Here is an 11,369-nt window from a genome sequence, read left to right as displayed (position 1 = left end):
TTTTGTTAATAATTATGATTAATTTGGAATTGATAAATTTAACAATATGTTTAGGTTGGGGCATTCATTTTTATCTAGAGATTTGGCTTCTTGTTTTATCCTATTTTTAAAAAAATATTTATTTTTTGCAAACAATTTAACATTATAAAATCATTTTGGACCACCCAATTTAGGTGGATCAAATAATACTTCATGAACCTTTACATATATTTTATAACTTCCTAATTATTAAATAATTTTTTCATATATTTGTTCACTTGTGATGATTTTTTTAGTTTTTTTTTAATCATAGATTATGGGTCATTTATTTAATGAGGGAAAGAAATGGAAATGTCCAAAATACTTTATGGCACATGGTGTCTGATCAATAAATATTAAGTGTTGCTGATTCATAAATCAATGTATCCATTGTCTACTATCTATTTAATGGATATTGGAGAATTTTCAGAACTGAGAGAACAAATTATAAGAGATTCATAATTTCTTGAGCAGAAAGACTGTATTAGATGAAGCAAATTTTTATTTGACTACAGATTTAATGTTCTTTTCTTACAAATTTAAAATGGCTAAATAAAACATGTCTTAGAGAATGCTGTAAATCCTACTTTATTTCTTTGGTGTAATAAGATTTTTACTTTTATAAATGCATTTTTACTTATTTTGTTAAATATTTTCCTATTACAAATAAACATTTTAACATTCATTAAAAAATGATTTCCAAATTATCTCCACACTCTTACTCATCCCTTCTCCTTGAGAAAGGAAGCAACTTGATCTGTATTTACATGTGTGAAATTATGAAAAAAATTTCCATACTAGCCATTTTTTAAAAAAGAAAACATAAACAAATAAAAGAAGAAAAATAAAGAAAAGAAGTATGGTTTGATTTACAAGAATTCATCAAATATCATCTTGTAAGTGAATAAAATTTTTCACATTGGGTCCATTGAATTTTCTTCAATCATTGTCTATAACGAATAGCTAAGTCTTTAACAGTTGATCATATTTACAATATTGCTGTTATAGTGTACAGTGTTCTGGTGTTGCTCACTTCATTTTGCTTAAGTTCATATAACTCTCAGATCTTTTTATAAATCATTTTGTTCATCATTTTTGGAGCATCATACAATTATATACCACAACTAGTTCAGTCATATCCCTTTGATGAGGATCCCATATTCATATATATATATAAATGTTTTTTACAAACTCCCTTTTCTTTCAATAATGTTACTAAGTCAAGGAGTATGCCTAGGTTTCTAATTCTTTGTGCTTAGTTACAAATTGCTCTCCAGAATAAATGGACTAGTTCTCAATTCCACCAATAATGCTTTAGTGTCCTGTTTTTCATATTTCCTACATTTGTTATTTTCTCTTCTTTCATGTTAGCTTACTCATGAGCAATAATTATTTTTCCAATATTTAAGATTTGTCTTTATTTCTATGATGTGTTATTGTGTGATTAGAATTATCTAGCATTGAGAGAGGTAAATTGAGGTCCTCTACTAGTATATTATAATTTTTCTATTTCTTCCTATAATTCATTTAATATTTCCCTTAAGAATTTGGTTTCCATGCCATTTGATACATATATGTTTGGTACTGATATTACTTCATTCTCTATGTTGCCTTTTAACTGGATAGAGTTTTTTTTGCTTATCCCCTTTAATTAGGTCTATTTTTACTTTTGCTTTGTCAGATAGCATGATCAGGAACACTGCCTTTTTTTCTGTAGTCAAAACATAATAGATTCTGCTCCAGTTCTTTATTTTAACTCAGTATGTGTGTCTTTCATTCAAATGTATTTCTTATAAACAACATACTTTCAGATTCTAATTTTTATCCCTTCTGCTATCTTCTTTTGTTTTATGGGAGTGTTCATTCCATTCACAATCATACTAATTTTCCATCCATTCTTTTTTTCTATTTATTTTCTCTTTTTATTCTCTTATTCCTCTAAAGTCTGTATTACCTCTGGTAACTGCTCTCTTTTATCAGATCTTCCCTTTGTGATACCCCTTTTCTTTTATCCTCTTCTCCTTCCCTTCCTATTTTCTTGTTCAGCAAGATATATTTTTATTACCAGGGGAATACACACATATAATATGGATATTAATATGTTTATGTATTTACTTTTGATCTAAGTTAGATGGAAGTGATTTTCAAGCACCATTTGTCTCCCTTACTGCTTCCTCTCCATTGTAAAAAAGTTCTATTTTTGCCTTCTTCACATGAGATTTTTGCCTTTCTTCTTTTTCCCTTCTACCTTCTCCCAAAACATTCTTCCTTTTCACCTATCTATTTTTTCTACATTATCCCAAAATGATTCATTCACTCTCACTCCCTCTTTATATATAGAGTCTATCTAAATGCCTTAATAATGATAAAATGCTTAGTAGTTAAAGTATCCTTTTTCCAAATAGGAAGAAATACTTTGTTATGGTTCTCTTAAGTCTCAAATTTGAAAGTGAGGGTTTTTTCTTCTTTGATCTTTTCATCAAGATTACTTTCATTCCACTGTTTTATCCAGTTTCTATAGTTTGAGTTTTGCTGGGTTGGTTATTCTTGCTTGCAATTCCAACCCTTTTACCTTCCAGAATAACATATTCCTAGAATCTCACTCCTTTTACTTGGTACCTTCTAAATCTTAAGTGTCCCTTACTATCACTACACTATATTTTAATTTTAGTTTTCTGGTCATTTAAAACATTTTCTCTTCCACCTATGAATTGTAGAGTTCATCTGTCATATCCTTGGAAGTTGCCAATTTTGAATTCTTTTAAGGTGGATATTGGTCATCTTTCAATTTCTATTTTTATTCTCTGGTTTTAGGACATTGGAGCAATTTCCTTGATAATTTCTGGAAATAAAATTTCTTGGCTCTTTCTTTGATCATGGCTTTTAGGAGATCCAATAATTTAAAAAATATGTCTATTAGATATATTTTCTGGGTCAATTATTTTTTCAGTGACATATTTTACATTTTTTAGTATTTTTTATCCTTCTGATTTTACTTTTATGTCTCCTCTAGTCATTTGCTTTCATTTTCCCAATGCTTCTTTTTAAGAAACTATTTTATTCAGTGAGATTTTGTATTTTTTTCCCATTTGGTAAATTTGGTTTTTTAAAGCTTTTTTGTTGATGCTGTTTGTTTGTTTTTGTATTTTTTTTGTACTCCCCCCTTGACCAATTCTGTTTGTCAGATGTTATTTTCTTCAATATTTTTAGTGATTCTTTTACTAAGGTGCTAATTATCTTCTAATAATTTTCTTAATTTGCTCTCAGTTTCAACTAAATTTTCCACCACCACTTAATTTATTTTTTTAATTGTGTCTTTTCCATAAATTCTTTTTTGGCTTGTGTCCAATTCACATTTTTGAGTATTTGCTTATATATATATATATATATATATATATAGTTTTTTTTACTTCATTTTCTTCTTATACATTTTTGTCTCAATCTTCCTTGTCAACATAGTAAGTTTTTTTTTAATTCTCAGCTACTATTTCTGTTATTTGCTCATTTTCCCCTGAATCAATTCTTGATTTTAAATTTTTGATAAATTTGGGCTCCCTCCTAAGCATGACTGAGGAAGAGTCAGTCTCTCAAGCTTCAGACTTTTTTTGCACTACAGCTTTCAGAGTTAGTTCTCATAGTTCTTGAATTTTTCAAGGTTTTTAAGGTGGAATTATATGGGAAGATGTGTTGTCACTATTCTCCTATTCATCTCCCAATCCCTTGGAGTTTACAAGAAAAACTGTTCCTCAAGGCCTCTGATCAATTGGGATCAGAAACAATACTGTTCCTCAGCGTCTCTCTTCCCTTTTGAACAGAAACAATACTTCTTAGGATTCCCACTCCTTATTTACCTAAAGTGCTTCTCTTTCCCCTGGAACTACTACCCAGAAGTGGGAATAGACAATGAAGTTGCCAAAGAACATCTGGTCCTATATTGTGTTCTAGTATGGGGACAACTGTAATCTCTTTCTGACCATTTGCTAGGTCCACTTGCCATTTCTGACTTGAGGATCCTGAAGTTACTTGCTGCTTCTCTTGCATCTATCTGGTTCCTCAGCTGATGTTTGATCATGTGGGCTCCAGGCCAACCTCTACCCCAGGTTACAGATTTGCCTTTCTGATCTCCTAAGTTATTATGGCCAGGAATAATGCCTTCCCCAATCTTTTGTTAGTTTCACCATTGTAGATTTATTTTTCACAAGTTATTTTGAAATTATTTGAAGGGTAATTTTGTTGTTGAAGGGAAAGCTGACCTGAGCTCTTTCTCTTCTCTGCCATCTTGGCTCCTCCCCATGAATCTGATGTGATTTATTGCAATAAGAAATATCAACCAGCAGATAAGATGGAAGTTTATGGGTTTTTAAAATATATATTAGTTGATGATTTTTATATGTTTATTATAGAGGAACTCTAACTTTTTAGTAAAGCTTTGACCTCAGAGTGACAATCTCCTATAAATTGTATTTTTAGAGTATTTTTTAAAAGTAAGTTTCGTGACAAATTATGGAATAGGGTGTTGTGAGGAAGAAAACTGAAAAAAAAAGGTAATGAAGTATGCAATTGAAACATTGAAGAGTGGTTTATACCAGTGGGAAAGGAATTTGTGATTTCAGGTGACAGTAATAGGTTTTTCAGTTTCAACTTTAAATATATAGCACAATCTGAAGTAGGCCAAATGGTGTTACATAAGTTTGGCTCACTGCCTAGTAGTTAATTTGCAGCATTCATTCACCAGTGTTAGTGTATGTAAGGATATATACATTAAGGAAAATATGCTGAGATGTTTTAAAATAGCAAATATGTGGCCTGATAGTTTCTAATAAAATCATGTAATATTCATATCCTAAAAAGAAGACATTTTCAATATTGCATGTCTTCACTGCTGTGTAGATCTACACTGTCACACTGGGTACAGTTAGGAAGATTAAGTGAGTTAATGTGACATGATATTGCACAGCAGGTCTGATTTCCTAATCACTGTTTGAAGAAAAAAAATTACTGTGAGACTATTCCATTTGAAGGTTGCTTCCTTAAACCATCAGTTCAAACTGCTTTTCAAGGAGGTTGATTTGTAAATATTTGCAAGTGATTAGTTGATAGAATGACTGAAAGTATCTCCTAGAACAATTCTTTAAATATGTACTCAGTCATCAGGGATCTTAATTTAAAACAACTCATGTCATTTTATAGAGATTACCTTTGACAAATTCAACTTGACCAAGGGCTATAACTTTGGTGGAACTTGAAAAATTTGCACTTTTCCATTATGCTGGAAGATAATGACTCTGCAAACATTTTTTTTTTAAAAAGGACTACAGCTGACTACTTCCTTCCAATGTTATGATTGTGTTGCATAATTTCTAAGCATAGAGATACAAAAGAAATAGATTTATTGGAAGAGAGCCAATCTCACAATAAAGCCAGACTTCTGGTTAAGGCCAAAAGACCCAGATCCTTGTGAAAGGACTTCTTTTATGCCCAGAGAATTAGACAACCTACATACCAGTTTAAAAAGAATTCAAGAGAGTGATAAAAATAGAGAGATGTGAATTGGTTGAGGTAATCAGGAAATACTTCTCATTGGTAGAAGAAGTCACTTGATAATGACTTGAAAGTCACTTGGTAGACAAGGAGGGAAGAGGGGACCCTGAACCCTATCTTCTAAGCTTGATGATATAAACGATAATGGGCGGGTGGTGCTTGGTGGTATCAGTCTTTGAACCCAAGATCAAATCTGGTGATATATACTAGATGACAAACTCAGGAAACAAGTTCAGGATCATAATTGCTGAGGGTGCATGATTAGAAAATTTAAGGTCAAGGCCTGAAACTATAAGGCCTATGCTATCAATGATAAACTATATTAAAACAGTTATTTCAATTTTAATATTAATTCAAAACCTTAAAATTTATACAAAAATAATCACAAAAGGCTTACTAAAACCATCACTTATGTTAACATTATTTGGCTATCTTAGGATTGTTGTGGGAGGATGAAGATTAACCCTTGGTCTGGGGAGGGTGCCCTTTCAAGAATGAGTCTCCTGTGGAAACCCTTTAAAGAGAGAATGATTTATTTAGGTTGAATGGTCAGGAGGCAGCATGCTGGACCAACTGCCTCCCTGAAAAGAGAAAAATTCAGAATTTTTATGTCTTAAAAAGATGGAGTCTAAGTGACTTGGAAAGGAAGGATGGGGAAGGGGATGAACAACAAGAACAAACAAATGGGACAGTCAAGACAGAATGGGTAACAGAATAGGTGCCTTTGGGTCTGGGGGCTTAAACAGAAGCTCATATGGTTTATGACATTCTGATCATAGAGGTGTGTCTGGGGGCATAGTATGGCATCCTGACCATGTTACCCATACATAAGCAATGTTTGAAATGTAAGGATCATAAACATAGGTAAATTATCTAGAGGAAACTAATGTGTTTGAGATATAAACATGAAGTAGTCTCTTATGCTCAGACCCTTATCTTAAGACTAATTTAAATATATCCAAAACTTAGAGGTAGAGGATCCTATGTTTGTTCAGCTTCTAGCCCTATAAGGTGAATTCCTCACGTAATCATTGACCTGTAGTGTCTCTAGGAATTTGGGGTGTACTCGGGGACCCTAGTGCCCACCACAGAATTACAATTAGGATTAACTCAATACTACTGTTAACATTAAAATCTAATCCTCATATAAGAGGGTAGGGGATTTTTCATTCACAACTGTACAGATTTGATATCTTTGTGTATATTATTTTATTCACTCTAAGAGAAATACGACCAATCTTTTTTTTTTCTGTCACAAAAACTTATAGCAGTCTTCTAAGGTATATAGATCACTTCTCAAAATGATGCTTTTACATATATAAGATAAAATATTTTTAATAGCACACATAAATACATACATACATTTTATGTGTATAATACATATGCATACACACAAAGAAAGGAGTGAGGGAGTTTTCAAAATATTTTTTTAATAAAATACCAAAATGATTCACAAACCTCAGGTTAAAAACACCTGCTTTAATTTATTTTTGAAGAAAAAAATACAAAATATTTACAGAATTTCAAGTGGATGAGGTTCCACTGGCAGCCAATCTTATAACCAAGATATTCTGGAAATATTGAAAGTCTTAGGATATCCCTAATGTGAGAATAAAATAAAATGTATTTTTTCTATCTATGTTATTTGACAGATTTTTTGCATGGCTCTTATATTGTTTTCCAAGTGTTCTTCACTAACTTGTAAAGTGCTACTATTTCCTTCAGAATTATTTTATGAAAACTGCCTAGTAATAACCACAGGGATTTAAGGTGGCAACCCAACATGACAAAGTCTTTATGCTTTAGAATGAAATGATACTATGCAAAGAAAACGGGAATCAGAATCTGAGGGTATTAATTTGAATTTTGATTCAGTTTCAGTTTCCCTGTATCTACTTTATACAATAATTTCACCTAACTCATCTTCATTTTTCTTTTCTGTTTAAAGTGAAGACATGTGACTTGCTAGTAATCAAACAGTCTTTCTGACTCAGTCTCTTCAGTAAACATCACTAGCCATCAATCAATGAAATATCATCTTAGAAAATTGTTCATATTCACATGACAATGTATTAGTTGAAATTTTTTCTCACTTTTGGGGATTCATGTACATGTAGGTTTCATATTTCTATTCTCTACTCTTTTAAGTTTTATTGTATTTTTTCCCTATGGAGGCAATGTAGCATTGTGGATTTCAAGATGTCCTTATGGGTTGAGGAAGACTTGGGTTCCAGTTCCAGTTTTATTTCTAACACACAGTGATTTTGTAATCCTGGGCAAATCATTTATCATTCATCATTTATCATTACTATGCAGATCTCTAAAAATATAAATTTTAGAAACCTGTTGATATTAATTATTAGATGGAGTTTCCACAAATGAATTATATATATATATATATTGAACAATAGCTAATAAGACAATTAACTAACATTTTTCATAATACTTTAAGATTTGCTATGTGCTTTGTATATATGGACTCAGCTCTTCCTCTTATCAGTCCTGTGAGGAATATATTTTTATTCATCATCATTTTGCAGATGAGCAAATTGAGTAAGATAGATTAAATGAATGATTCATAGTTACCAGGCAGGTTAATGTTTGAGATAGGATTCACACTTGTTTTCCTGAATCTGAGTTCAGAACTCTATTATATCTGACTGGTATAACTATCTAACCATATAACACAGGTATAGATGAAATATGTGCTTTATTCTATCCCTGGGAAGTTTTCTTTTTATTACCATAAGTATGTTATATGTAAGCATTTGGATTAGATGAAGATTTTCTTGAAGCGAGTTCTCCAATGAAAAAAATCTAGCTATTAAAGCAGATTGGCAATACTTTAGGGTCCTAGTAGTGGTAGTCTCTCGGTGACCGAGAATGACAATTGTCTTTGTGCATTATCATCTATTGATGTACCCTCATGTGGCTTTGGAGTCCAAAGGCTGAGGCGCACAGTTTGTGGCACGTGGGGCATATGATGCCAGTTGTTACGGGAGGTGCGGTTGTGGCCTGGTGTTGGCGTTCACGCGCAGCGGCAAGACGTCGACGTCGCTCATCTTCAAAGGTGATGGCGGCGTGGTGAATGTGGGCTTGCCAGCTGCTTCTGTCAGAGGCAGCGAGTTCTAGTTGCTTTGGTGTCATGCCAGCCCACTTCAAGTTGGACTTTAGCTGATCCTTGAATCTTTTCTTTGGTCGGCCTTGTTTCCTGAGTCCAGCTGACAGTTCACCATAGAATACCTGTCTTGGTATTCGCTGTGGGTCCATGCAGATGACGTGTCCAGACCGTCGTAGCTGGACCAGGACTTCGATGCTGGTGGAGTTGGCTCTGTCGAGGACTTCCTGGTTGGTGATTCGGTCCTGCCATCGGATCCTCATGATTGAACGGAGGGAGCATTGGTGGAATTGCTCCAACTGCTTCATGTGCTTCCCGTACAGTGTCCATGTCTCACAACCGTACAGGAGCGAGCTGAGGACCACTGCGTTGTACACTTTGAGCTTCGTTGCAGTGCTTACACCTCTGTGTTGGAGGACTTTGCAGGGCAGCCGCCCGAGTGCCTGGCTGGCCTTTTGGATCCTGGCATTAGTCTCGTGGTCTAGGGACCCATCCTTGGCGATGGGGCTGCCCAGGTACTTGAAAGTGTTGACATTAGAAAGCTGCGTGCCGTCGATTGTAATGCACGGCTGGTTCGTTGGCCTCCCTGGTGCCGGTTGGAACAGCACCTCTGTTTTGCTGAGGCTGATAGGCCAAACAGTTTTGTTGCGGTGGAGAACCTGTCCACAATGGTTTGGAGATGATTTTCTTGGTGGGCCATGAGAGCACAGTCATCTGCGAAGAGAGCTTCCAGGATGAGTCTCTCTGTTGTCTTTGTTTTTGCAGTCAGGCGGCGAAGGTCGAATAGTGAACCATCCAGTTGGTATTTGATGTAGACGCCCAGGTCTAGATCCATCACAGCATGTCGTAATACTTGGGTGAAAAATAGGTTGAAGAGTACCAGAGCGAGGACACAGCCTTGTTTCACGCCAAGATTGGAAGTCTCTCCACCAGATAGGACTTTCCCTGTCATGTTGACATGAAAGAGCTGGATCAGTTTGACAAATTTTGCTGGGCAACCGAGCTTGCTGAGGATCACCCACAATGCGTCCCTGTTCACTGTGTCCAAGGCCTTTATCAGGTCTATGAAGACAATGTAGAGACTCAGGTTCTGCTCAAGGCATTTTTCCTGCATTTGCCTCACCATGAAGACCATGTTGATGGTGCTGCAATCTGGTCAGAAGCCACATTGTGATTCAGGCAGGTTCTGCTCTGAAACAGATGACAGGAGTGTGTTGAATATAACACAGGTGAGGATCTTTCCAGCAGTGGAGAGTAGAGAGATGCCTCTGTAGTTGTCACAGGCTGCTCATGAGCCTTTGTTCTTGTATAGGGCTACAATGGAGGCATCTCTGAGTTCTGGGGGCATGTCTTCCTCTTCCCATATGCTGGTCAGCACTATGTGGAATGCCTGGAGCGCCTTTCCATTTAAGTCCTTGTACACCTCGGTTGGAATCCCATCTTTACCGGGTGCCTTGCCTGCACTCATTTGTTTAATGGCTTTTTGGACTTCCTCTATTGAAGGAGGGACATCAAGTTGTTCAATGGTGTGGTTTTGGGGGATCTGGTCAAGGGCGCTTTGGTCGACTGAAGAGGGTCGGTTGAGAAGCTGACTGAAGTTTTTTTTTTTTTCACCTGTTGCTGATGCCTTTTTTATCTTTCATGAGAGTGTCACCATCAGAGGATAGGAAGGGAATGGTGGTGGGTTTTAATGGCCCATAGACAGTCTTGAGGGCACTGAAAAATTGTTTGTAGTTTTTTGTATCAGCAACGTGCTGAATTTCTTCTGTCTTTTTTTCCCACCATCGGTCTTGCATCTTCCTGATATCACGCTGCGCTGTGGCTTGGAGAGACTTAAATCTGTCCTTTTTTTTATTTTATTTTTTTTAATATATTTTATTTGATCATTTCCAAGCATTATTCGTTAAAGACATAGATCATTTTCTTTTCCTCCCCCCCACCCCCCATAGCCGATGCGTAAGTCCACTGGGCATTAGATGTTTTCTTGATTTGAACCCATTGCTTTGTTGATAGTATTTGCATTAGAGTGTTCATTTAGAGTCTGTCCTCTGTCATGTCCCCTCAACCTCTGTATTCAGGCAGTTGCTTTTTCTCGGTGTTTCCACTCCCATAGTTTATCCTTTGCTTATGAATGGTGTTTTTTTCTCCTGGATCCCTGCAAGTTGTTCATGGACATTACACCGCCACTAATGGAGAAGTCCATTACGTTCGATTATACCACAGTGTATTAGTCTCTGTGTACAATGTTCTCCTGGTTCTGCTCCTCTCGCTCTGCATCACTTCCTGGAGGTTGTTCCAGTCTCCATGGAACTTCTCCACTTTATTATTCCTTTTAGCACAATAGTACTCCATCACCAACATATACCACAGTTTGTTCAGCCATTCCCCAATTGAAGGGCATCCCCTCGTTTTCCAGTTTTGGGCCACCACAAAGAGCGCAGCTATGAATATTTTTGTACAAGTCTTTGTGTCCATTATCTCTTTGGGGTACAGACCCAGCAGTGCTATGGCTGGGTCAAAGGGTAGATATTCTTTTGTCGCCCTTTGGGCATAGTTCCAAATTGCCCTCCAGAATGGTTGGATCAATTCACAACTCCACCAGCAATGAATTAATGTCCCTACTTTGCCACATCCCCTCCAGCATTCATTACTTTCCTTTGCTGTAATGTTAGCCAATCTGCTAGGTGTGAGG

Source organism: Monodelphis domestica, chromosome 4, assembly GCF_027887165.1.
Source record: "Monodelphis domestica isolate mMonDom1 chromosome 4, mMonDom1.pri, whole genome shotgun sequence".
Lineage (NCBI taxonomy): Eukaryota > Metazoa > Chordata > Mammalia > Didelphimorphia > Didelphidae > Monodelphis > Monodelphis domestica.
This window is presented reverse-complemented; position numbering follows the sequence as displayed.